The sequence below is a fragment of the Ambystoma mexicanum genome, chromosome 5q (assembly GCF_040938575.1).
Source record: "Ambystoma mexicanum isolate Mex_15411 chromosome 5q, UKY_AmexF1_1, whole genome shotgun sequence".
In the NCBI taxonomy this organism is placed as follows: Eukaryota; Metazoa; Chordata; class Amphibia; order Caudata; family Ambystomatidae; genus Ambystoma; species Ambystoma mexicanum.
The window spans coordinates 212,993,167-213,018,643 of NC_090933.1; the positions used below are offsets into that span (position 1 = coordinate 212,993,167).

General features: G+C 48.3%; 1 protein-coding gene across 6 annotated transcripts in view; it reads right to left on the minus strand.

Moving 5' to 3' along the window:
* ZNF236 (zinc finger protein 236) overlaps positions 1-25,477 on the minus strand; it is a 2,444,547-nt gene that overhangs the window by 2,305,818 nt on the left and 113,252 nt on the right. The window contains exon 1 of one of the 6 annotated variants that reach the window (XM_069620727.1): positions 17,835-17,922. The exons of the other annotated variants lie outside the window; for them this stretch is intronic. The gene's annotated coding sequence lies outside the window, so the exon portion shown is untranslated. Of the gene's footprint in view, positions 1-17,834; positions 17,923-25,477 lie in introns of those variants that run through there. 6 annotated transcript variants of the gene reach the window in all.

Sequence of the window (25,477 nt, forward strand, 5' to 3'; positions counted from 1 at the left end):
CTAATGATTTGCAAGTATAGCTTTGCACTGTTTGAACGTTCCTGTCTCACAAGCTCAGCTGGGGGGTTCCATGTAGGCTTGTGAGACAGGGAATGGACGGTTGAGAAGCCAGCTGTTCAGTGGCTGTTGGCTGGGCTCCTGGTGGGCCTGCTGAAAAAGTCAAAAGAGCAACATAACTGCTTGCATTGAGATATTATTTTCATTGGTGACGAGGAGAGCAGTCCTGTTGTACGCCGAACCTTCCGCGGTGCAAGTGAAGGTCGTCTCCAGTCTTTGTTGGCAAGCAGTCGATGAGGAAAGGCTGCTCCGCTCTACCCCTGGCCGTTGCAGCAGCCAACGGATCGAGGTAACGCTGCGACGCGGTCCCCTGAGGGTTTTTACTGCCTCCCATGCGTTGGGCATCGCCCCGCCCACCCAACAAGTCAGTTTGTGTCACTTTACCATAAGACCAAGTAGAGAGGTGCAAGCACTTCCCAATTCAAACGACTTTTTAAGCAATTGCTCTCAAGAAGTGAGCGTGGTGGTGCATTGTCACCCTTCAAGGAGCAAAGACTTACTGGGGAGCCTAGGGCCATTTGGAAGTGAGGGGGCAAGGGCAAATGAGTGGAGTGGGCACTGTGCCACCAGTAAACCAGAAAAGGAGGCAAGAGGTGCATTGCTGGAGTGTCTTAAACTGGAGTTCAGCAGTGTGAAACACCAAGTCCACAACAGAAATAGGTGCACATGCTGCATTAGATAATGCCTTACGGCACATGTAGTGAAAAATTACTGAGACTGGACAAATTGGTCTGGGGTTAAGCTTAAAGCACTGTCACTTGGCCCATGCGGAACAGTCATTTTGCATCAGCATCAATTCAAAGTGAGGAGTGTCCTCGTTGCAAACAGTTTCCCCGATTCTGTACTCAGATATTTGGTTGTTAATAATGGCAGCTGCCAGCATGTCTCCTCCCCCACCCTTTCTGTCTGAACATGGCACCCCGAACCTCAGGTGGGACAGGTGGAAGAAACTTCGACATGTACGTAATCGCCATAGGGGGGGAATATTTGTACCAACAAGAAAAGAAGCAATTTTATTATACAATTTGGGAACAGAAGGCTGCAGTGTTTTTGATGGGCTGCCAGAACCAGCTGAGGTAGGACAAGGGGTTGAAGATCAATTCTGTATAGCGGTAAGGAAGTTGCAATTGCTTTTTGAGCCAATGAAGAATGTTAAGTTCGAGAGACATACTTTTTTCCAAAGATTTCAAGAGCTTCATGAACCGGTTGAAACCTTCATTGCTGCTTTAAGAACCTTAAGCCCATACGTGTGAGTTTGGGGCACTAGCCGATTCCCTCATACGTGATCAGCTTGTGCGCTGTACAAACAATTGTAGAGTACAAGAGAAGTTGCTATCAAAGGACCTTCCTCTAGAGCAAGCAGTGGAGGTGGCGAGAGGCATGGAACAAACTTCCAAGTATATGGCGAGCATGAGGCCAGACAAACAAATTGGTGAAATTGCAACAGTCAGAGGTGGCAAGAAGTTAATTCCTGGCAAGGGTGTGAAGTGCTTTAAGTGTGGCAGCAATCGCCATGCTTCTTCAAATATGTGTTACCCTGCCTGCAATGTTAGTTGTCTGAAGTGCAAAACGAAGGGGCATTTCTGCAGAGTTTGCAGAGAAAACACTTCAGTAGAACGTATGGAGACAAGTGGGAGGTGCCCTGAGCAAGAAGAAAGTTCAGTGGATTTCCAACATACACAAGTAAAGCATGTTCTGGAAATTGGCGACGTGTCCAATGGAGAAAAGGGGCCCATTGACGTCTTTCTGGTAAATGGCAGGGTAGGGACTATGAAAGTGGACAGTTCACCGTGGACAATTATGTCAAGGCAGACCTTTGAAAACTGTATTAATGGGAAGATGGAGCATTTAAAACAGCTGAAATTGAACCTTACAAATACGGGAACGTCAAGATAGACGTGCTAGGGAAGTATCCTGCCACCATCAAATTTAAGGGCAGGAGTTCTGACGCCGAGATCATTGTTGCAAGGGAAGGATCATCACTCTTAGGATGGAGCGAGCAGAAGAAATTGGGCATACGCATACAAGCCAATGCTGAGTTCCCTGTCACAATTGCAGAGGTGAGGGATAGTTGGGAAAAAGAGTTCCCAAGTGTGTTTTCAGAGGACCTCGGAAGGTTGAAGGGATTTGAGCACAAAATTCAACCAAGAAGAGGTGCCGTTCCAAGAGGGCACAAAGTCAGACCAGTTCTCCAGAATCTCAATAGCAAGGTCAAGGCAGAGATTGAATCTCTACTTCAGAGAGTCATCATCGAAAGGATTGAATGGTCGGAGAGGCTGTCTCCAGTTGTTATAGCGTCAAAGACCAGCAATGATATAAGATTATGCGTGAACTTGAGAGACCTCAACAGGAACATTCTGTTAGACCGTCATCCTCTACCCATAATAAGTGAGAAGCTGTCTACTTTGAGCAAGGTGAATATTTTTTCAGTGACTGACTTGACGCAAGCTTATCACCATGTTCCACTTCCAGAGGATTGTCAACATCTGACTGCTTTTATCACTACTGAAGGAACATTCAAATATTGTAGGATGCCGTTCGGTCTGGCATCGGTAGCAGCTGTCTTTCAGAGAGTGATGGAGACAGTGATGAAGGGTGTTTCCAATGTGATCATTTACAAAGGTGATATCTTGGGATTTTCTGAATGCTGTGAGAAACATGATGAGGTGCTGAGAGGTGTACTGTCCAGGCTGGAGGAGGCAGGACTGACAGTAAGGAGGAGTAAGTGTAGACTGTGGATAGCGTTGAGTACCTAGGTCATGTGGTGTCGAATCAAGGGATCAGACCCAAATCGTGCTTGGTGGATGCTACCGAGAAGGCCCCATGTCCTTCGGACAAGGATCAGGTTAGATCATTCCTGGGCTTAGCAGAGTATTACCATAAGTTTTTTAAGGACTTTGCTAGCATATCGACTCCGCTGAGACTTTTATTGAGGAAAGGTGCTAAATTTCAATAGTCCACAGAATGTGAGGACGCTTTCAGTAAAATCAAAGAAGGGATTGTACAAGCACCTTCAATTGGGAAATTTGATCCCAAGGATAAGACTCTGCTGGTGGTACATGCCAGTATGTTAGGGTTAGGTACTACTCTAATACAGTATGATGCCAATAAGGTGGAGAGAGTTATTGCATTTGCCTCTAGGACCCTCAAAGGAGCCGAGGAGAATTATTCTGTAATAGATAGGGAAGCATTAGCTATGTTCTGGGCTGTCAATCACTTTAAATTCTTCTTATGGGGAAGGAGGTTTATTGCGAGATCAGACCACAAACCACTGAAGCAGTTGTTTGATAGTGGCAGGTGGGCTGTGGGATCTCCAAGGATAAGCAGATGGGGTTTTAGTCTTCAATTGTACGATTTTGAGGTGAGCTATTTGCCGGGAAGCAAAAATGTGGTGGCAGATTGCCTTTCAAGAATGCCTGTGGAACAGAGCCTATCAGAGCAAGTTCGGGAAAGTGAAGAAGGTGTTGTAGGTGTTGTTTCTGAGTTGGTCAGTGTGGACCATGGGGAATGGGAACAGGCCAAGCTTGTAGATGGGGATCTTAGGCTTATTAAGCAGTGGACTGTTGGTGCATGGCCTAACAAGGAGATAATTTAGAAGAGGTTTAAAACTTGGTGGGAAATTAGAGAGGAGTTGAGCATGGTAGAAAGCAGACGAAGAGTGAGGTGCATTTACCCTCCAGAAGGTGTGAGGATGGCTTTGTTAGAACTGGCCCATCAAGGTCATCTAGGTGAGGGGGCTACCAAAAGGAGATTGAAACAGAGTTACTGGTGGCCCAGAAAGAACAGGATGGCGGAGGGGTTTGTAAAAAAATGGTAGTTCTTGCCAAGTAAGTGACAAAAACAAAGTTGTACGTGAGGCACCGCCGATTCCGAATACAGTTCCGGTTCAACCGTGGCAAAAGCTGGCTGTGGATATTTTGGGACCTGTGGCAGGTTTGGGTGACGGATTAAAGTACATTTTTGTCCTTCTAGACATCCATTCCAAATGGGTGGAGTGGGAAGGCATCAGGGAGGTGACATCTAGGGATTTGGTTATTTTCTTAGAAAAAGTATTCCCAAGTGGGGTGGGGGGCGCTGTTGCGCACAAGGAAAATGGCTGCCTGATTTCAGAGCTCCCACTCCACCATAATATCCTGTGCTAATTCATCCGTCCTGAGGCTGCCTAAGAGGCCGGAAAGCTGCGCTGCCAACGACCCAGGCGCTGGGGCATAAGGAACAAGTTACTTACCTGTAACTGTTGTTCTCCAGCATGGGTCTGGCATGGATTCACATGCTCATGAATATTCCCCGTCGTCAGGCTGGGAATCCTCGGTAAAGAAAAAACCAGTATCAGTTTCGTTTCTGATCTGTCTTTCGTAGTAATAACCAATCACTGGTCTCTGCGTCATACTGACCACAGCCAATGACTGCCCTCTACCTAAGCACCGCCTCTGGCAGCCATCTTCAGATTTGGAAGCACGTGAAGTGGCAGTATGACCAAGTGAAGAGCCGCAGAGGGGTAGGCGGGAGGGTTCGCATGTGAATCCATGCCAGACCCATGCTGGAGAACAACAGTTACAGGTAAGTAACTTGTTCCTTCTCCAGCATGGGGTCTGGCATGGATTCACATGCTCATGAATAAAGAATACATAGCAGTACACACATGCACAACCACGGGAGGTGGCAAAGGCTCAACATTAAGCATCACATCAACTCAACATTAAGCATCTTACCTCCTCACCAGGCTCACCTCAGGCGAACAGGTTGCGCAGCACTGCTTGGCCGACCCTGGACTCCTCCCTGGAATCCCGGTCGACGCAGTAGAATTTCGTGAAGGTGTGCGTCGACCTCCACGTAGCAGCCCTGCATATGTCCAGCAGGGGCACACCAGATAGGAACGCCGTGGTAGCTGCGATCGCTCTGGTGGAATGGGCTCTCGGACGGCCAGGCAGCGGTCGGTTTGCCAACCGGTGACAGTACATGATACAGCCGGAGAGCCATCTGGAAATGGAAGCCTTCGAGAGAGCCTTCCCCTGATTGACAGGTCCAAAGTTCACAAAGAGTTGTGACGTCTTCCGAAAGCACTTCGTGCGGTCCACGTAGAACTTCAGCGCTCTAGCTACATCCAGCGAGTGCAAAGTCCTCTCAGCCGGCGACGAAGGCGACGGGAAGAACACAGGTAACACCAAGGGTTCGTTGAGATGGAAGTCCGACGGTACCTTGGGCATGAAGGAGGGGAGCGTCCTGAGCACTACCCTCGTGTCGTGGAAAGTCAAGTACGGGGCCTTGCAGGAAAGGGCCTGGATCTCTCCCACTCGTCGTGCGGAGGTGATGGCCACAAGAAAAGCTGTTTTCCACGATAGAAACTTCAACGGGGCCGAGTGCAGAGGCTCGAACGGAGGTCCCATGAGCTTGGTCAGCACCACGTTGAGCTCCCACGCCGGGGCCGGAGCCTTCACCGGCGGGAACGATCTGAACAGTCCCTTCATGAACTCTTTCACCAGACGATGAGACCACAAGGACGTCCGCCCCGTGGTTCTGGTGTATCGGGAGATCGCAGCAAGATGAATCTTGATGGACGCGTGTGCCAAACCAGCTTTGGCCAGCGTCAGCAGGTACGGCAGTACTTGGGGAGCCGTAATCCGTAGAGGGTTAATCTTCTGTGCGTGGCACCAGACAGAGAACCTCTACCATTTGTGTCCGTAGCATTTAAGAGTCGAGGACGCCCTGGCCTTTGCAAGAACCTCTCTGCAATCGGCCGGTATGTCGTATCCTCCAAACTCTAGCGCTGCAGGAGCCAGGCCTGCAAGTTCAGCGACTTCGGGTCGTGGTGGAGGATGGCGCCTCCTTCCCTGGAGAGTAGATCCGCGTCCGCCGGCAGCTTGATCGGCGGGGACGCTGACAAGTCCAGAAGGTCCGGGAACCATATCTGCCTCGGCCACGCAGGTGCGACGAGGATCATCCTGCACCGTGACCTCTTGAGCTGGTTGACGAGCCGGATTAGCAGAGGCAAGGGAGGGAACGCGTAGAGGAACAGGCCCTCCCAGGGGAACGAGAAAGCATCGCCCATGCTCCTCGTCTGGGGAAACCTGCTGGCGAACCTCCGGCACTTGGTGTTCGTCGCCGTCGCGAACAGGTCGATCTGGGGTGTGCCCCACCGTCGGAAGAGGCGATCCACCAGATCCTGCCGTAGTTCCCACTCGTGGCACGAGCGCAGCTCCCTGCTGAGTGAGTCGGCGATGGTGTTTTTTATCCCTGCCAGATGAAACGGCACCAGAAAAATCCCTTGGGCGACGGCCCAATGCCACAGGTCCTGCGCCTCCTTGGACAGCGCTGGGGACCTGGTTCCGCCCTGTTTCCTGATGTAAAACATGGTGGTGGTGTTGTCGGTGAAGATCCTCACCACCTTGCCCTTGAGGGACGGAAGGAAGGACCTGAGGGCCCAAAACACTGCACGGAGCTCCAGGACGTTGATATGCAGGGACTTCTCCGTCGGGAGCCAGAGTCCCCTCGCGTGCAGATTTTCGGTGTGCGCTCCCCACCCTTCCAGGGAGGCATCCGTGGTCACAGTCTCCTGGTGGGCTGGGGTCTGGAAGTCCATGCCCGCCGTCAGATGCGCGCGGGTGCCCCACCACCGTATCGCTCGTCGGAAACTCTCGTCGAGCTTGATCCTTTCCTCGAAGCTGCCCGTCGTCTGGATCCAGCGCGCATCCAGGAATTCTTGCAACGGGCGCATCCGGAGCCTGCACATGGGAATGAGGTAGATGCAGGAAGACATATCCCGAGGAGGGACTTGATGGATCTCACTTTGGCCGCGTCGGCCACCAACATCCGTTGCACCTTGCCCAAGATGGTCCTGGTCCTCTCCTCCGACGGGGAGGCCAGAAGGGACACTGTGTCGAGCCTCGCTCCCAGAAACAGTGCGACTTGCGCGGGCACCAGGTGGGATTTGGCGTAGTTCACGGAGAATCCCAGGTCCGTGAGGAGTTGGACGGTCCTTGCCGTGTGGACCACGGCGAGCTCCTTCGTCTTGGCGCGGATGAGCCAGTCGTCCAGGTAGGGGTAGACGTGAATCCCCTCGCGGCGCAGCTGCGCCGCCACCGGTGCGAGGCACTTGGTGAATACCCTGGGTGCCGACCGTAGTCCGAAGGGAAGGGCTTTGAACTGGTAATGACGCCCTTGGACCACGAACCTGAGGAATTTTCGGTGCCCCATTAGGATGGGAATGTGGAAGTAGGCATCCTCCAAATCCAACGACGATAGGAAGTCTCCTTCCTCCAGTTGACCCAGGACGTGCTGGAGGGTGACCATCCGGAACTTCTGCGCCTTGATGAACTTGTTCAGCCGTCGCAGGTCCAGGATGGGGCGCCATCCTCCCGTCTTCTTCTTCACGAGGAAGTATCGCGAGTAGACTCCGGAGCCCCGAAGCCTCTTTGGGACGAGTTCGATGGCGCCCTTTCTGAGCATCGCCTTTACCTCCAGGAGAAGTTGAGGGACGTGAAGTTCTTTCCTGGCCACGGGGGGGACGCGCGGGCACCTTCTTTGAAACTCGAGCGCGTGGCCCCGGGCCAGGGCGTCCAGCACCCAACGGTCGGTGGAGATGGACTCCCACACGCTGACGAAGCCCGCCAGCCGGCCTCCCACCGGGGTGCTTCGGTGGGGGCCCGACCCCAGGGCCGGTTCAATCCTGCTTGGACGCGGCCTTGCCGCCTTGACCTCCTTGGCGACGACGGCGGGGTCCGCTAGACTTGCCTCGTCCTCTGTAGGCCTCTTGCGACGACAAGCGGGCCGCTTGACGGTAGGAAGCGAAACCGCCGCCGGAACCTTTGGAGGCGCCCTTGCCTCCGCCGCTCCGAAAGGGCGTCCGTCGTTGCTGCAGGACTCCAAGGGCCCGGGCCGTCTCAGTATCCGCCTTGATGGCCTGAAGGGAATCGTCCACTGTCTTCCCAAACAGGTTGTTCCCGTCGAAGGGCATGTCCAGGACTCTGGTCTGGACATCCTGCCGAAAGTCCGTAGCTTTGAGCCATCCACGACGTCGAAGGCAAACGCCGTTGCCCAGCTGGCGGAACCCAGTGTCGGCAATGTCCGTCGCCACGGTGATGGCGTGGTCCGAAGCCACTTCACCTTCCTGGAGGATCTCAAGGGCCTCCGCCCTCTTGTCGTCCGGTAGAAAATCCAGCAGGGGAGCTATCTTGTACCAGAGCTCCCTGTCGTAGCGGGCCACGATAGCCAAGGCGTTGGCCGCTTTAATCGTCGTCGCTGCCGACGAGATGACTCTACGTCCCATAGCATCCAATTTCTTTCCCTCGCCGTCCGGCGGGGAAGTCGATGTGGAGGCCGCACCCCCCCCCGCTTTCTTCCTGGCTGCCGCGGAGACGACGGAGTCAGGGGTAGGCTGCGCCCGGAGGCATAGGGGGGCCGTGTCCGGGACCCGGTACTTTTTCTCGTACCGGTCTCTTCTAGCTGGCGTAGTGGAAGGGTTCTTGAGGAGGGAAAGGCCCTCATCCCAAATGCTTCTTCTCGCCAGACGGGCTCTTACCCTCCAGCCAGTTGGTGAGACGTTGATGACGGTCGTTCATGGTCCGTTCCGACATGTTGCCGCAAAACGCACAATCCTTCTCCACGTGCGTTTTGTCCTCATGAAGGCAGTAAAGGCAGAAAGAGTGTTCGTCTTCCTTAAAGACGTTCTGCAGCTGGCATCCAGGGCAGACCCTGAACAGCTTTCCGGGCGTCGAGCTTCCCTTCTCCTGGGCCATCTCCGAGACCGGGCCTGAGAAGCTTCTGGAGTCCTCCGAAGTGTAGCTCGACGAAATCTTCACCCTTGAGGGGCACAGACGAATCCGACACGGGTCCCCGTTGATCGGATGTAGGATCGGTGGAGCTTGAGGCTCTTTTGACCGAAAGAATTGAAGTTTTTTGTGAAAAAGCGCGAAAAAAAGCACTAACGCTCGAGAGCAATAGCACGAGGATCCCAACACATGAACATGCGGTAAAAATCTGAAGATGGCTGCCAGAGGCGGTGCTTAGGTAGAGGGCAGTCATTGGCTGTGGTCAGTATGATGCAGAGACCAGTGATTGGTTATTACTACGAAAGACAGATCAGAAACGAAACTGATACTGGTTTTTTCTTTACCGAGGATTCCCAGCCTGACGACGGGGAATATTCATGAGCATGTGAATCCATGCCAGACCCCATGCTGGAGAACCAGAGAAAATCCTAGGCAGCTACGACCTAAATACGCCAAGATATGGCCGTGGGGAAACTGGCCGACACCTGGCGCTGAGGCGATACGGCTGATGGAACCAGGCGGATCCACCCATTTGCCTGGGACGCAGGAGTGCTGCAGGCCACAGGTGGGAGGAGCCTGCGGCAGCGGTTTGCGCCTAGGCTCATACACTAGATTGGACTGGTATAGGCTGCGAGGAGTGCGGCGCTAAAACACTCACCAAAGGTCCCCGTGCTCGTCTGAGACCCACGGGGAGCTCCAGCTGAAGAAATACAAAGGGGGAAAAGGCGCCCTTCGCCCTCCCGTGCATGGTGATCGGACGAGATCTCAAGGCAGATCCTGAATTGCACGACATGCGCTTCAACTCCCTGGCACGGCACTGCGCCCACGCTCATCCCCTAATAAGGTACCGGAGGTGCGAGGTACGGGTGGAACACTTTGTGGCGGGCTTGGCCCTGTTGCGCTTGTGTCTCCCGCCCGAACCGTGGCTCAGCCGTGCGGCTTAAGCAGCAATAAATACTTGTTGCCGGCGGGGAGGGCCGCTGCCGTTGCCTGTAAAAAGGGACATTCTAGGCTCAGTGAACGCGTTGTCCGCCGAACATTGGCGAGTGCAACAACATCCTGCCTTGAGGTGCACTGACCCCCGTGGAGGGTGCGGGGCGGCACAGCCAGCCTTCAGGGATATTGTGGGTCGGTCCGGGGAGACGCACTATAATTTCAAGGGGTGCTGCATCGTTGAGTACTTGTTGTATGGGAGCCACAACACTGCTCCACGCCTGAAGTATTACGGCCCCCAACTACCTGGAGGCACGCAGAGACTGCCCCCACGGCCCTCTACCAATGGAAAAAGAAACACCTGTGACGCGCATTGGCTCCATAATCAAAGACTGCATTCAAGGCCGCAAGATAATACAACCAAATATTAAATACGTGGAAGGGCACAGTCCATTCGTGCCAACACTCTCTGGAGACAAATTAAAGAGAAAATCACAAACACACCTAGAACCCCATTCCTACCTGGACAGGCGAATCACATGGTGACGGTGTGAGCACCTATAGAAAATCATTGCCTCAACATTCATACCGGTGCAAGTAGGAACAGCACACTGCTCTTCGCTGCCATGGGGGAACCACATAAAACACGCAAGACATCCAAGACCCCTGGTAGCAAAAAGAAAGGCCCAATGGACACTTAAACTAGCAGCCAAGGCCAAGCTACTACACCGGAAATACACTCGGAACCCACTGTGATGGGAGAACCTGAAGGGGGGGAGCGTGAAGATAAACTGACAACGCTGGTGCAAAATGGGTTCTTGGCAGTAAATATGAAGCTGGATGAAATAGTGGCTACTATAGACTCCATGAGGGCCAGAATAGACAAAGAGCGCATGCATCACAGAAACTGAAAATAGAATAAGCGCTAATGAGGATACTATTGCTCACCACAGTCACGACATTTCCCAAATTAAAGAAACAATGAACAAGCTGCAAAACAAATGTGAAGACCTCGAATCCAGATCGAGGAGAAACAACGTTCGAGTGGTCGGCGTAGCGGAATCCTTTGGAAAAAAACAAATGGTGAAGCAACTGGAAACGCTGTTCAGATCCTTGTTTGGTCCTGAGGCATTCTCTGATCATTTCCTGGTCCAAAGAGCACATTGTATGCTGGCTCTGGTACCCAAACCAGGTGCACGACCACGTACGATAATTGCACGTCTCCGCAACTACAGAGACAGAGACACAATCCTGCGCCTGGCAAGGGAGGCTGGAACGCTGCAATTTGAGGAAAACCCGAATACATATATACCCAGACTGCTCCTCTGCGGTTCAGGCAAGTAGACGATCTTACGAACCAGTTAAGAAACTCTTGAAAGCGCACCAGATCACATACGCCTTAATGTTCCCAGCCAAGATGAGGATTCAACATGCAGGAAGAGCACATTTTTTTAAAAATCCGACTGAAGCCTTAGCCTATATAGCGTCCTCTATACCCCTTCCTCCCACAGGGGGCAGACCCGTGCAGAACAATAGACCCCGTTCAGCGGATTAAGGTCACATACCAAGTGCAGATATGGTCGGGCTAACTGATCCTTCCTTGACCCGAAACGAGTCTGGCGGCTTCGAGGATGGCCCCATGTTTTATTGATCGGTGGGGTGGTGAGACCCGGAGTTGGCGGTCATGTGGAGCAACATGGCTACCTACCCCTGGAATATTCCCCAAGTTGAAGAGGGAGCATCGTCAAGTTGGGGGTGATGATGAGGGAGGGAGGGAGGGTGGGTGGGTAGAGGGTAAACAATGTTTTGTTGTTGGTATATAGACTTATGTTTTGAAACGGTGACTGAACCCCATGGTATGGAGCCCAGTCCTGAGAAGGGTATGAAGGAAACAGATTATTGGTTAAATCAGTGGTTACACAGATGCTAGCACCACCCACACTATACGCATATTATGCTATCAAGATATGAGATACAGTCAGAACATTTCCCTATAAAGCACTGGTGACGGGCTAAAGGTAAAGCTACTATCGTGGAATGTAAGGAGTCTGAACAATCGATTGAAGACTAAAAAAGTGAGCAACTATATCGCCAGGCACGGTCCGCAGATCGTGATGTTGCAGGAAACACACACAATAGATACGAACAACCTACACATATTGCCCAAATGGGGCAAGCTGAGGTTACACACTAATTACTCATCCCAGTCCAGGGGGGTCGTCACTCTTATTCATCCGGGCATGGGGTTCAAACTGTTGGGCCAGAAAATTGACCAGCTCGGCAGAAATGTACTGGTTTGGGGTGAGAACGCTGGCCAGGAAATGTTATTGTGTAATGGTTTCCACCATTTCATCATGGAATGTGCCTGGCAAACGGGACTTTACTTGGTTTACGACGGCTCGGGCAGATTCAGGCATTGCCGGGCTAGTTGTTAATACGTTCTCTACGCATCCACAGGAAGGAGTGAGCAACGTCGACGCATTAAAAGAGGTGAACACGGACTGCACGTCGCGTCACCACTCTGCTAGAGACTCCAAGACACTCCGTGAGTACGCATCAGGGCTCCTCCTAAAGTTTCCTTCTGATTCTGATCAGTTAGAATTCTGTCAGCTGTGGTAGCTTACTCACCTTTTCTTTTCTGCCTTTTTCAAGGGTCAAGGACTTTCTTCGGTGGACGCGTGCGATCCGCCCTCAGTTCTGTTCCATCAGTTTCTGTTTCCAGTTCCGGTTTTCTACATACCGGTAGGCGTGGCTTAGGTGTTTAATAGCATTAGTGAGTCTTTTCTACTTCTACTGTCGGTGAGACCTTGTTAGATTTCCGATTTCTTTCCTCTCCCTTTAGGAAGCAGCATTGGTCACGGGATTAGTATTTACAATCTCCGGAACCACCATTCCCAGAATACCTTTCCGGACTCGATTCGCAATCCTTCTCTTTCATACAAGGAGGCGCGGCTTTCTCTCCATTTAGGTGGATAGGCTTTGTTTTTCATGTGTTCAACAGTATAGAGTTCTGTTATCAGACTATTCTGCAACCTCTGTTTTGTATCTTAGCATTAGAAGGCTCAGGGAACTTCCTCCTCTACATCCGTCATTGAGATTCCAGTTCTTATTGCATATTCGGTAAGGGCCGGGGAGACTCCTGGTAGTATCTGTTATCCATCTTCTTGACAGTTCTTTTGCTAATGATTGTTCTTTAACATATTGTACAGCTTGGCAAAATAGAACATGCAGCTACTCCACCTGAAAGCAAGAACAACCCGGCTGGTTCATAGAGAAGGAAGGTGTTTATCAACGCTCCCTAGCAGCTCAGCACACGTTTTTTTTCCCCCTTGAGGGTTTCCCTGGGGTTCTCTTCGGGGAATAGCCTTTTTGTGCTTTCCGCGCAGGGAGTTCCAGGTGAATCCTCTCTCTCGTCTGGGAACGGTGCAATCCACTCTTGCACCTGTCTTGACGAAGTCATGGTAGGAACCGCTGTCAGACCGATTTATCTGTGTATTGTTGGCATACTCGAGAACTTAATCTAGGCTTCACCAAAGTAGGGTTGGTTCAATATGCTATAGTTACATATTGTTTAACACATATGGACCAAATGTTGATGACCCTGCTTTTTACATGAATATGTATCAGTTAATTATTTCAATCAATGTGACCACTATAATATGGGGTGGGGATTTCAATGTGGCCATGGACCGCAAGCTGGAGAGGTCCAGCGTTATTGTCAGAGCACCTAACAAAACTGTTGTTACCCTGAAACACATTCTATCACAGCTTTCTCTTGTTGACGGCTGGCGCGTGCTGCATCCGGACAGCAGGGGATACACACAATACTCCTCGGCTCATGACTCTGAGTCTAGAATCGACTATTGGTTTACCTCCCCTGCTGTGGTTACGACACTGAAAACATGCAAAATACTATCCTGTACACTATCTGATCATTCCCCGGTCGTAATGGAGGTAGAGGTTGGTGATTCCCCTGGACCAGTTAAAAGATGGGAGAATGCCGGGAGGAATGCTGGGCGACCCTGTGGTGGTGGAGGAATTGCATATAGAAATCGCAGAGTTTTTTGCCAACAATACCGGATCTGTCGACAGATACTCCACTGTCTGGGAATCCTTTAAGATTGGGGGAACTTGAAAAGACCTACACTCTCACACAAGACAAGACAATACTGGCTGAAATCTAGACTCAGCTAGAAGAATTTAACACGTTGGCCACCAGAGAAGTGAGCTATATGGCGGCACCGGTCCGCGCCGGCAGATATGGTGAAGGGAACAAGGCTGAGAGGACATTTTCCAATTTACTTAAACAGGATAGGCAATCCAACCAGATTACGAGCATACAAACATCACAAGGGGAGGTTCTTCTGGGTGAAAAGGGGATCAATAATGAATTTGCTAAATTTTACCAAGAACTATATAGAAACAAAGATACTAAAACAGACACTGAAATTAAGTCCTACCTAGAGGCACTCTCAATGCCAAAACTTTGAGGATGCCCGACTGGCAATAGAACAGCCTGTGACCGCTGAGGAAATTGCTGATGCGGTTAAGGCACTGACGTTGGGTAAGGCCCCAGGGTCAGACTTATTGGGGGCCGAATTCTATAAAGAGTTCCGCGAGGAGCTGGTACCAGTGCTGTTGCAGGTTTGGGAGGAAGCCCTCCAGAGCAATATACTACCGCCGAGAATGAGAGAGGCTGTAATAACCGTGCTCCCTAAGCCTCGTCGCCCCAATCCCCCAAGACATATCTTCCTATAGGCCCCTATCCCTTATAAATACCGATGCCAAGATATTTGCAAAAGTACTGGCCAATCGGCTTTTGCCAGCAGTCCCGACACTTGTCCATCCCGACCAAAACAGATTTATCCCCACAGGATCTACGGCCCTCGATCTCCGTAGACTTTTTGGCATTATGGCACAGATAGACCCTGGAAGAAATGCAGTGGCCATATCCCTGGATGCCGAAAAGGCCTTTGATTCTGTGTCATTGGCTTATTTGTTGGCGGTTCTGGAAGCATTTGGGATGGGCCCTAATTTTATTAGATATGTGAAGCTGCTATACACGGAACCTGGTGCTAGGGTATTAAACCAATCCATCTCTGAATTATTCCTTTTGCGGAGGGGCACTAGGCAAGGGTGCCCATTCTTGCCTATATTATTCGTGCTCACAATAGAGCCAATGGAAATCACAATTAGACACTCAGACAAAGGAATAAACCTGAAGGGCGCTACCCAACTAATTTCCCTATATGCGGATGATACGCTCTTATATGTTAGGGAACCAGAAAAAAATATACCCATAATGTCGGAGATCCAGGAATTTTCAGTCTACTCTGGATACACTATAAATAATGCCAAATCAGAGATATTCCCACTCACACCGGCAACCAAATGTCCAGCTACCCAGTGTGGACTTAAATGGTCCGACCAAACTATCAGATACCTGGGGGTTCTTGACTCCAACGATGGACATACATTATACACAGACAATAATGAAAACGCTTTACACACGTTAAATACCAAATTACTGATGTGGGGGTGTCTTCCAATCTCACTATATGGCAGAGTCGCAGTCCTTAAGATGATAGTTTTACCCAAATGACTATACTTTTTCGTGAACATCCCTAAATGGCCGGGACGCCCTTTCTTTGATAGGCTTCATAAATGGCGGTAACTTTCCTTTGGAACGGGGGAATTGCGAGAATAGGGTGGGAAAAAATGAATGAACCATACTCCTCTGGCGGCGCCTGATTTTGAATTGTATTACTATGTTGCCCAAGCTCAATTTGCAAAATACTGGTACGATGACACCAATTATCCGCCCCACGCATGGATAGAAGAATACACCACACATCCCACGAATATACAGTCTGTAATTTTCGATACACGCTATAGAGACACATGCAAGTATAATCCAGTGAGCTGCACGGTCAGGGCATGGAAGGCTATATTCCAAAGACTGGGCGTGGAAAACCCTTTTAACCCACAAGTTTTCCTTTGGAACTACTCGGGCATACCTCCAGCACATGATAGCAGCCTGCAGGAGTCCTGGGATCCCTATAAAGAAATGAAACTAGGAGACATGTTCATTAACGGGAAATTTGCAACTCTAAAAGACGTGCTGGGGGCATTCAGCAGGGGACCACTTAGGACACTCCAATATTATTGCATGAGGTCAGCTTTCCAGATACGCTGGCCACTCTTACCAGATGAACCCCTTACACATCCTTGTAGGCAGGTGGCAACTGCCAGAGACAGTCTTGGGATTTCCAAACTATATACGGCGGTCCAGGCACATACCCCTCCCACAAATTTAGTTAAAGACAAGTGGGAAAGGGGTCTACAGACCCCCATTGATGATAAAAACCTGGGACAGATATTGCTCGCTCACCAAAAGGGTATCCTTAAATGCTGGTCTGCGTTTAATTCAGTTTAAAATTTTAAATAGGCTACATTGCCAAATAAATTGCTAAAATAGCCAAATTCACGATGGACGGTTCGGGTGAATGCCCCAAATGTATAGCACCCCAGGCTGGAGCATTACACATGTACTGGGAGTGCCCGTTGGTGGCTGGCTTCTGGAGGGAGGTGGCGGAGATGTTAGAAGAAATTACACAGGTGCCCCCTGTACTAACCCCACAGAAATACCTATTTGGTGATATAGGCAAGTGCTCCGAAAAGACCAGGAGACTGTATAACATCTCATGTGCGGTGGCCAAAAAATGAATTTTACAAAATTGGAAAAGTACTGGTCCACAGATCGTGAAACATTTCCTTCGGGAGCTAACATATGTAAACGAATCAGAGGAACAATTTGTCCTTACCCGGCCAGCTGCACGTAAGCCCAAAGACATATGGGGCCCCTTCAGAATGTACTTGTGTGACATGATTTCTGATGACAAGACTGTTTAATCTTCAATATTCAAATGAGATATGTATCATATAACTGTTGTAACTATGAACATGAGGGGATAAGTGCTGTGTATCTTCTGCGACCACTAATAAAAAAAAAGTTTAAAAAAAAAAAAGAAAAAGGATTCCCTAGGGAGGGCTGTCCCTCAGTGTCCGACAATAGTGTTCAGTTTGTCTCCCAATTTATGAAGACATTTTTAGAAGGTCGTGGCATCAAACATACTAGGACAGTACTCTATCACCCCAGGGCCAATGGTTTGGTGGAGAGAGCCAACAGTTATATCAAGGGAGGTATTCAGCTTGCGATGCGTACTGGACAGCCATGGAACGATGTGCTAGATCACATGATGTGGAGTTCTTTAACTACCCCTCATTCCATCACTAAGGTATCTCTCTTCGTATCAATTAAGGGTAGGGAGCCAGGAACTAGGCTATGCCCAGGTTGGTTAGGATTGGCAGGGGCAGTTGTAGTGGATAGAGATGCCGTTATGAGACTTATTAAGCAGGGGCAGAATATCAATAAAAAGCACTTTGACAGGAGAGAGTGTGTGAAAAAGAGGGAGTGGACAGTAGGAGATTGGGTGTTAGTGAAGAATCCCAGAGTCACACAAAAGTGAGTGGATAGTAAACTTATTGGACCCAAGAAGGTCTCTGCTGTGGGTGTTGTCATTTTGGAAGGTGGAGAAGTGTGGTCCCAGGGCAATTTAGCAAGAGCTGAGACAATGGGGGATGGCGAAAGTGATGGAGTTAAGGGAGTGAATGATGAGCAAGTTGGAAGTGAGGAGTTTGAAATCAACAATGAGTCTGGGGTGGATGAAGGGTTGTGTCCTGCTGTCAGGGAGAGTGAGAGTGGGATCTGTAGAGAGAGTAGCTCAAAGAGGCTTGCACGCAAACCTAGCTGGATGCAGGATTATGTCCAATGAATATTCTTACTGTTTGTTTTTGTTTTCTCCAAGGACGAGTATACTCGTCCTTTTTAAATAGACTTCAATAATAGCCTGGCATTTAAGAGGTTAACATTATATTGTTCTCTTGGTTTTAATTGTTTTCTTTTCTCTCTTTATCGCCTCTGGGATTCAGTTCTGTTTGCTCCTGGGGAGGGAGATATAATGATTTGTAAGTATAGTTTTGCTTTGTTTGAACATTCCTGTCTCACAAGCTCACCTGGGGGTTCCATGTAGGCTCGTGAGACAGGGAACGGACGGTTGAGAAGCCAGCTGTTCAGGAGCTGTTTGCTGGGGTCCTGGTGGGCCTGCAGACAAAGTCAAAAGAGCAACATACCAGCTTGCGTTGAGCTGTTCTTTTCACAGACATTCCCCATATCAAATATTTTACATTTAGATGTTGCAATGTGCTATAAATTATTAGAACAAAATGAATAGCTTGCTACTAGTGGTCTTTGCATTTTTTTGATAAAAAAATGTTAATACGCCTACATTTTCTATTCAAAAGAAATAGAATAAATCATTGAAGCCAAGTAATGCATACCACACAGCAAACCAGTAGCCACCAATAGAAGTTCACCTCAATTTGGAATCACATGAGTAAAGCATTGCAGATTTGATAATGACCCCAAACGAAAGCCTTTAGGCACCACAAAATGTTCTTACTTTTCACGGCAGTACTATTTTATACATCGCTTTTGCAAACAACGCAGACCGTTTAAGAATGCAGACAAGTTTCACCATTGGTAGGGAATCATCTGTGCAGTATAGTCCGAAAGCTTTGCGGTTGAAGCATTGAGGCATGCTTAGAAAACACCAGCAAAGCTATAGTGAGCTTCAAGTAGCTTGAAAAACTCTACCATTTAAAAGACAAATATGAGAACCCAAGCATTTTAATTCAAGGCATGTCGAAGTATTGTGGTTAATTCTTGCCTCGTGGGGTCCTGTGTGCCCGTTCCTCCTTGGGGAGTGTGGGGGGATCCCGCAGCTTATTGGTTGTGTCTGGATCACAGAGCCAGTGACCTTCCTGCGGTGGCCAGGTTCTCGATTGTTACCAGATGTTACCAGTCTTACATCCGTACTGTCCTGTGGGAGGAAATGCACTTCAATGTGGTGTAGCCCACAGCTGCTAGGAGGCAGTGCTACCTTAGTCAGATTAAGGGTTGTTGTGGTCAAAGAGTGTACCCTAGTTTATTACCAGGGTGGTTATGCTCTGGTTAAGCATCCAGATTCAAGAGTAGCTATACTCTATAATTCTCCTAGATTCAACAGTGGTTATATCGCAAAATTCAACAGAGTTCAACATTGACTATATTCTGAAATTCACCTGGCAGTGATTATACTCTGGTATTTCTCTGAGATTCAGCATTGGCTGTATTGTTGAACTCACCTAGTTTTAATAGTGGCTATATTATACATATTTATGGACAAGCAGTTTAATTTTCCTGGAGCAGACGGGTCAGGCCTTTTAAAAAAAAAAAAATAAAATGGCCACTCCTATTGATATATTTACAGAAATGTTTGACTCAACGCCTCCACTCTTTAGATAAGGGGAGGGCACATGCTTCATGCTAGTTGTATAGGTTCTGGAAATAGTATTTTGCGGTTGTGGGTGTAGGACTTATTTCATGCATCTGGGAGCCTGTTGCTTTCATCTTTCTTGGCATCCATCTTGAGGCGCTGAGCAATCTAGACAGTTCGGTCTATTAGAACGTAATGGTACGCAAGATCACTCCGATTAGTAGCTCTTTTCTCACACCTTTGCGAAATGATGCTCCCAAAGCATCATCATTCCAATCGGATTCAGTAGTCAGCTATTTAATGTAACTGGCAAGATCCCAACACACTTAAGAGCTCAAAGAACTCCTGCACCATGGATTTATGAAGGGGACCTCCTTGGAAGGTTACCTTTGGCTATTCTCAAAGTCCACAAAGGTTAATGTTGAGATGTGATTTGAGGTGAGGAGTGGAGTAGGCCAATTGGAAGCATTTTCTGTCATGTTTCCCAACACTTATGCTATTTTGGACTTGTCAGTCAAGAATGCAGCTGCCAAGAATAAAAACTCCATCTGACATTGGTTCACAAATACAAACAACTTCTGGTGGGCCAATTCCGAATTTCTCAGATGCTAGCAAGCAAGGATTCTGTTGGAAACATTCCCCCAGTGGCATGTTATACCTGAGCGTGCAGGGAGTTCAACTAAACACAGAGGCTATCATTAGTTCGCTCTAATAAATCTAGCTTGTCCTGGAATGCCTTCAAGGCTTGCAATAAAGGCTGCAGCTGGGTGCCGCCACCTTTTGCAGCTGCTGCCATTTGCTGGTTTGTATGAAACCGGTTCACAGTCGGTTAGGTGGCAAAGTTCACAGGAGCACGTGAAGCACCATAAAAGTGAGTGAGCTAGGATGCAAGGTGGTGACTAAGTCATGGTCTGAAGCACCAGTGAACAAAAAGGGAAAAGGAAAACTAGAAAGCAGTTTCAGGATCAAGAAGGTCTGTTTAAGAAGAAACTAAAGGTAGGGTAAACAGTCTTAAATACTAGTATGGAACAAGGAAATAATCTGCAAGTGTGGACAGTGTCAGGAATGCCTGGTATCAAACAGTGAAGACAGACACGTGATCACAGTTTGATGGTGTTTATTGAACATCAAATAGGTTGGTTGAACGCCTATATAAACCTAAATCTAACGATGGGAGCAAGCTACGACCATCAAATAATAAACAACGCAGTTCTAGTGGAGTCTCTGTCAAAATAATAGGGCCTATACTAATAAACCTATTGCCAATCCTTACTTCTAAATACAAACGGTGTGGGATAACAATGTATGCAAAAGGAAAGTGCTGAAGAAAGAATATGTCAGGATGGTTGAGAAGTTGGCTTCCCTTCCCCACGTTTTCAACACGGGGCAAGGCGGCACGTGCGAGCTTCGCACACACTCTGGCTTCTCGGCCACGAGGTAACAGTTAAAAATATAGGCATCAGGACCTTCTGCCAAAGACCCTCTCCCAATGACGGTCTCTTATTGCAGAGAGCCTGACGTAACAAACAAAAAAACAAAAGTTCCTTTCCTTTGTTAGGGGTTTCACATTCACAAGTGGTCTCCCTCGGTCGGGCTCTGACCACGGATCCCCCTCGGTCGGGCTCAGCTCCTCTTGATATTAGAATCGAAGACTTTCAAATGTGCGATGGGTTTTGCTTAAACCGTCGCAGGACCACTTTGATTCACTTCACACAATTGTTCTCACCAATCTTCTACTTTAGTTTCTCTTGGCGGGATACCTTACAGAGACTTTCGATTGAGCACATTCACAGTGCCGGACCACTGGGTCAACGATATTGTATCTTTCCTTCTCAAGTTCAAACATTCCTCACCAGTTTAGCTTTACACGTATCTTTTATCACATTTGTTTAACAATGTTAATTCCAGAGCTCGTTATACAATGTTGCAGCTTGCACCCTTGACTCCAACACAGACCGGTCTTGCATTGGCCTCCCCAACTCACCGCTGGGTTGATCTCTCAGTCACTTCTTTGTTTGTGGACCCAGGGATGATACTGCAGGTTCTGCTGTTCCTCTGCTGCTCTTCCCCGCCTTGGTCAGTTACGCGGGAGGGCCTTCGGCATCTCCGACACACAATTCAGGATTCTTCAGTCTGGTTTCCCGGCCTTACACTTTCTGCCTTGAAGGATTCTTGAAAGTAACAGCATCTTGCCGAAAAGGTCACAGGTGCTTCCCTTCTTACGTACCCTCCATGGTTTGCTGTCTTACTCCCCTCGTTCAGCTGCTGACTCGTAACTGCTGTACCTTTGAGTGCATTGCCTCACTCAGTGTGCTTTCATGCTCCACTTTTTATCCGTGTGGGGAAGTTTAATGGAAGTCAGGTGTGAGTGATTGTTAGTAATTGCCTCAGGTACACGGCTCGGGTGCGAGTCTGTTTTCTCCCAGAGCGGGCTATCTGTGTGAAAGTGTTTGTGAAGGAAAAGAGGTGCCTGGGGCTAGAGTTTCCATATATCCTACCTGGTAGGATGGGGTAAAGATGTTACAGAGAAGAGAGGGATACTGCATCTCACCATCAGGCGTCCCACTTCCACTCCCCAAAGAACCCTCACCCAGGTGATCCTCCCGCACTGGTCCACCCGCAGGTTCTGGATCTAAAGGGGATGGCCTTGCCCTGGCCACCCGAGAGCGAGATCTGCGTGGATTAGCGGGTGAGACACCTTCTGGTTTCTCACAACAGGCAGAGTAGCCGATGCTGTGCAGATAGATACCAATTCGCGCAAAATCAGCAAAACCAGCCAGAAGATACAAACATATGAAGTTAGGGAGGGGGACAGCCACAAAACATGGGAATGTTTTCGATAATTCGACTCACGCATATTTCACTGAAGATTTCACATCTGACGAGCTGTTTCGCTAGGACAGCCCGAAGCAGAGTCCGGAGCCAATACCTATCCCCGTAGCTCAGAAGGGGCTGTAGGTTGAGATGAAGGTGGGGAATAGGGAGCACCTTTTTCTAGTGAATACCGGGGCACAGAAGTGCTCCATTGATCATATGAGGGTTCCAGATATCCCACTGTCCAGGAAGAGAACTGTTTCTGTAGGGTTCTCTGGTAAACCAGTAGTTAGTCTGGTCTCTCGGCCGGTACCGATTGCATTGGGACCGTTTACCGATTCATGTCCATTTTTGTTGACAACGAATTGCGGCGAAAATTTGTTAGGTTTAAATCTGATGAAGAAATTGAATGCTGAGATTTATTGTTCTCCAGATGGAGTGTACTTGATGATTTCTCCCCAACAGAGTTCCGCTTCACAATTTTTGTCTATGCCTTTGCCAAGTGAATTCAGTGAGGTGCCAACACACTTGTGGCCAGTGAAAGATAATTATGTTGGCATTTTGAACGTTGAGCCAGTATGAATAATTTTGAAGAAAGGTATTACGCTGCCCCGCATTCCACAGTACAAAATTTCAGTAGAAGGTGAGCATGCATTGAAGAGTATTGTTTCAGACTTTATACACCAAGGTATGATTGAACAAAGTTCTGAAGTGTGTGTAATAGCCCGATTCTACCTGCATATAAGAAAGGGGATAATGTCTTGCCCGACTTTTTTTTATAATTGATTTGCGCGTAATTAACAAGATTGTTATGCCACAGTTTCAGATTGTCCCCGATGGTACGACTATCTTAACTATGATTCTGGCTTCAGCCAAACATTTTGTTATTGATTTAAAGAATGCTTTCTTTAGCATTCCTGTACACCCAGATAGTAGGTATCTGTTTGCGTTTACCTTAGGTGGATGCTCCTTCACATTCATATGCGTTCCTCAGGGTTACACAGAGTCAAAGCAAAAACATTAGGGCATTGAAAGAACAGCTTGATATGCTTGAGCTGCCGTCAACCTGCACATTGCTGAAGTTCATTGACGACTTGCTCATTGCTGCAGATTCTGAAGACGCTTGCAAGGAGGGTACTGCTTTATTGCCAATTCATTTAGCTACACATGGACACAAAGCATAATTGAAGAAGTTTCAGTATTGTAGACAGGAGGTCGCCTTTTTTAGCCTGTCAAAGGAGGGAAGACGGCTGACACCTGAACGTATACGGAGCATCTCTGACTTGTCTGTTCCAAACACCAGAAAGTATTTAGAGCCCTAATTGGCATGGCTTCAAACTGTAGAAAGTGGATCCCTATTTTTTTGCTTTTGATTAAACCCATGTTAGCAATGACAAAGAAGGATCTTCCTTTGCCTTTGCCATGGGACATGGATTGCCAGAACGCTTTTTATCTGCTTAAGGCTGCTTTGTGTTTAGCGCCAGTTTTGGGCACACCAAATTATGTTTTATATGTGCATGAGCGCGAGGGTTGTGCTTTGGCTGTATTGACACAGGAACATGGGGGAAAGAGCAGACCGGGCGGCTACTTTTCCTCCACGTTGCACCCTGCTGCATGCGCTTTGCCGAAAAGTTTGCGAGCTGCGGCTGCTGCGTCAGTGAAACAAAGTTCGGGTATGGTTTTAGGTCATTCTTTGACTGTGATGGTCCCTCACTCTGTTGATGTTCTATCAATCAGAACAAACACACATCATCTCACTTCTGATCAATTAACGAGATGCAAGATGATTCTATCTGCAATGGACATCCAAATTAAAAGATATTGTATTTTGAATCGGGCTGAACTAATGCAGTCTCCACAAGAGGATGACCGCAATAAATGACATGTCCCATGATTGCCTATATGTTACAGATCAAGAAACGAAGGGCAGAATTGATTTGAGCGATACACCTTTAAATTCTCCGGATGGAGATCTATTTTGTGATGGTTCTTGTTTTAAGCGGTACTTCCACTGCTGCCTATGCAATTACCACAGGCATTGTTGAGAGCAGAAAGATACCACATCATTCCGCTCAGGCTGCAGAGATTTTTGCATTGACGAGGGCATGCAAACTCTCTGAGGGACTTGTGTAAACATCTATACCAACAGCCAGTATGCCTTTGGAGTTGTTCACAATTTTGGGTGATTATGGGCGGAGAGTGGATTTTTGACATCACATAGCACCAAAATTCAACATGGTAATCTGATAGTACAATTGTTATCAGCACCAGCGCTTCCTACGCAGTTGGCGATAATGAAAAGCGCTGCACACTAGAAAGTGACGGACGATGTAGGAAAAGTTAACGCTTTTTCCGACAGAATTGCTAAACAGACTGCCACCTATCCACACTCAGGAATGTATGTGTTAGACTCGGCTAAATGAGTTATTGGCACTAATTCAATGGAAGAAGGGGTCAACAGTATGAAAGAAATTCAGGCTGAAGCAACAGCATAGGAGATCAACCAATGGGGGAATGGTCTGGCAGGGTTGGATGTTGAGGGGTTTTGGGTGGACAATGAGAAGCAAAGATGGATTCTGCCCAATGCTTATGTTACTGCCGTAGTCACTATGGCTCATAGTCCAGCACACATGTGCGAAAAAGATATGCCAGCATTTAGATCATGTCTGGTACAATAACAATATCTCGAAAATTGCCGAACATTGAGTTTTATGATATGTTTACAACACAACATTGGGAAGGGCACAGCAACACCAAAGAGACGTTTTGGACCTCCCTCCATGCTATTCGAAGTGATTAATTTGGACTTTATCGAGCTGGAACTCTGCCAGAATTATAGGTACGTGTTAGTTGTGATTTGTGATTTGTGCCTTTGCCAATGGGTCGAAGCTTTCCCCCTGAAAGACAATACTGTTCTGTCGATGGCCAAAGCCATGTTAAAAGGAATATTTTCCTACGTTTGGTCTGCTGAGAGTCATTTGGTCCGACAACGGACAGCACTTTATCGCTGACATTATTCTGCAGATCTGTGCGGGATTACAAATCGATAAATGTTTTCACTCAGCGAGAAATCCTCAGAGTGCCGGTTTGGTGGAACGCCACAACAGTATTTTGAAGAATAAACTAGCAAAGGTGTGTGCGCACAGTAATTTAAAGTGGCCTAACGCTTTACCAATAACCTTGCTTTCGATGTGGACATCCGCACAGTCAAAAACAGGACTTTCCCCATACAAAATCATTACGGGAAGGCCTGCAAACGTAAGGAATGCACCGAGACCTAGAAAGTTGGCTGACATCAAATACCCATTACTGTCCGATTACTGTGGCCAGTTGACTAAAAACTTGTGTGTGATTCACCAACAGGTTCGAGCAGCCCTACCTGAGAAATACACAGGCCCAGGCCATCGAATTCGGCCTGAAGAGTCGGTCCTATTGAAGAATTTCGAGAGGAAAATGTGCCTTGCGCCACGCTGGAAGGGGCCTTATCAAGTCCTATTGGCTACGTAGACCGCTGTATGGGTGTCCAGC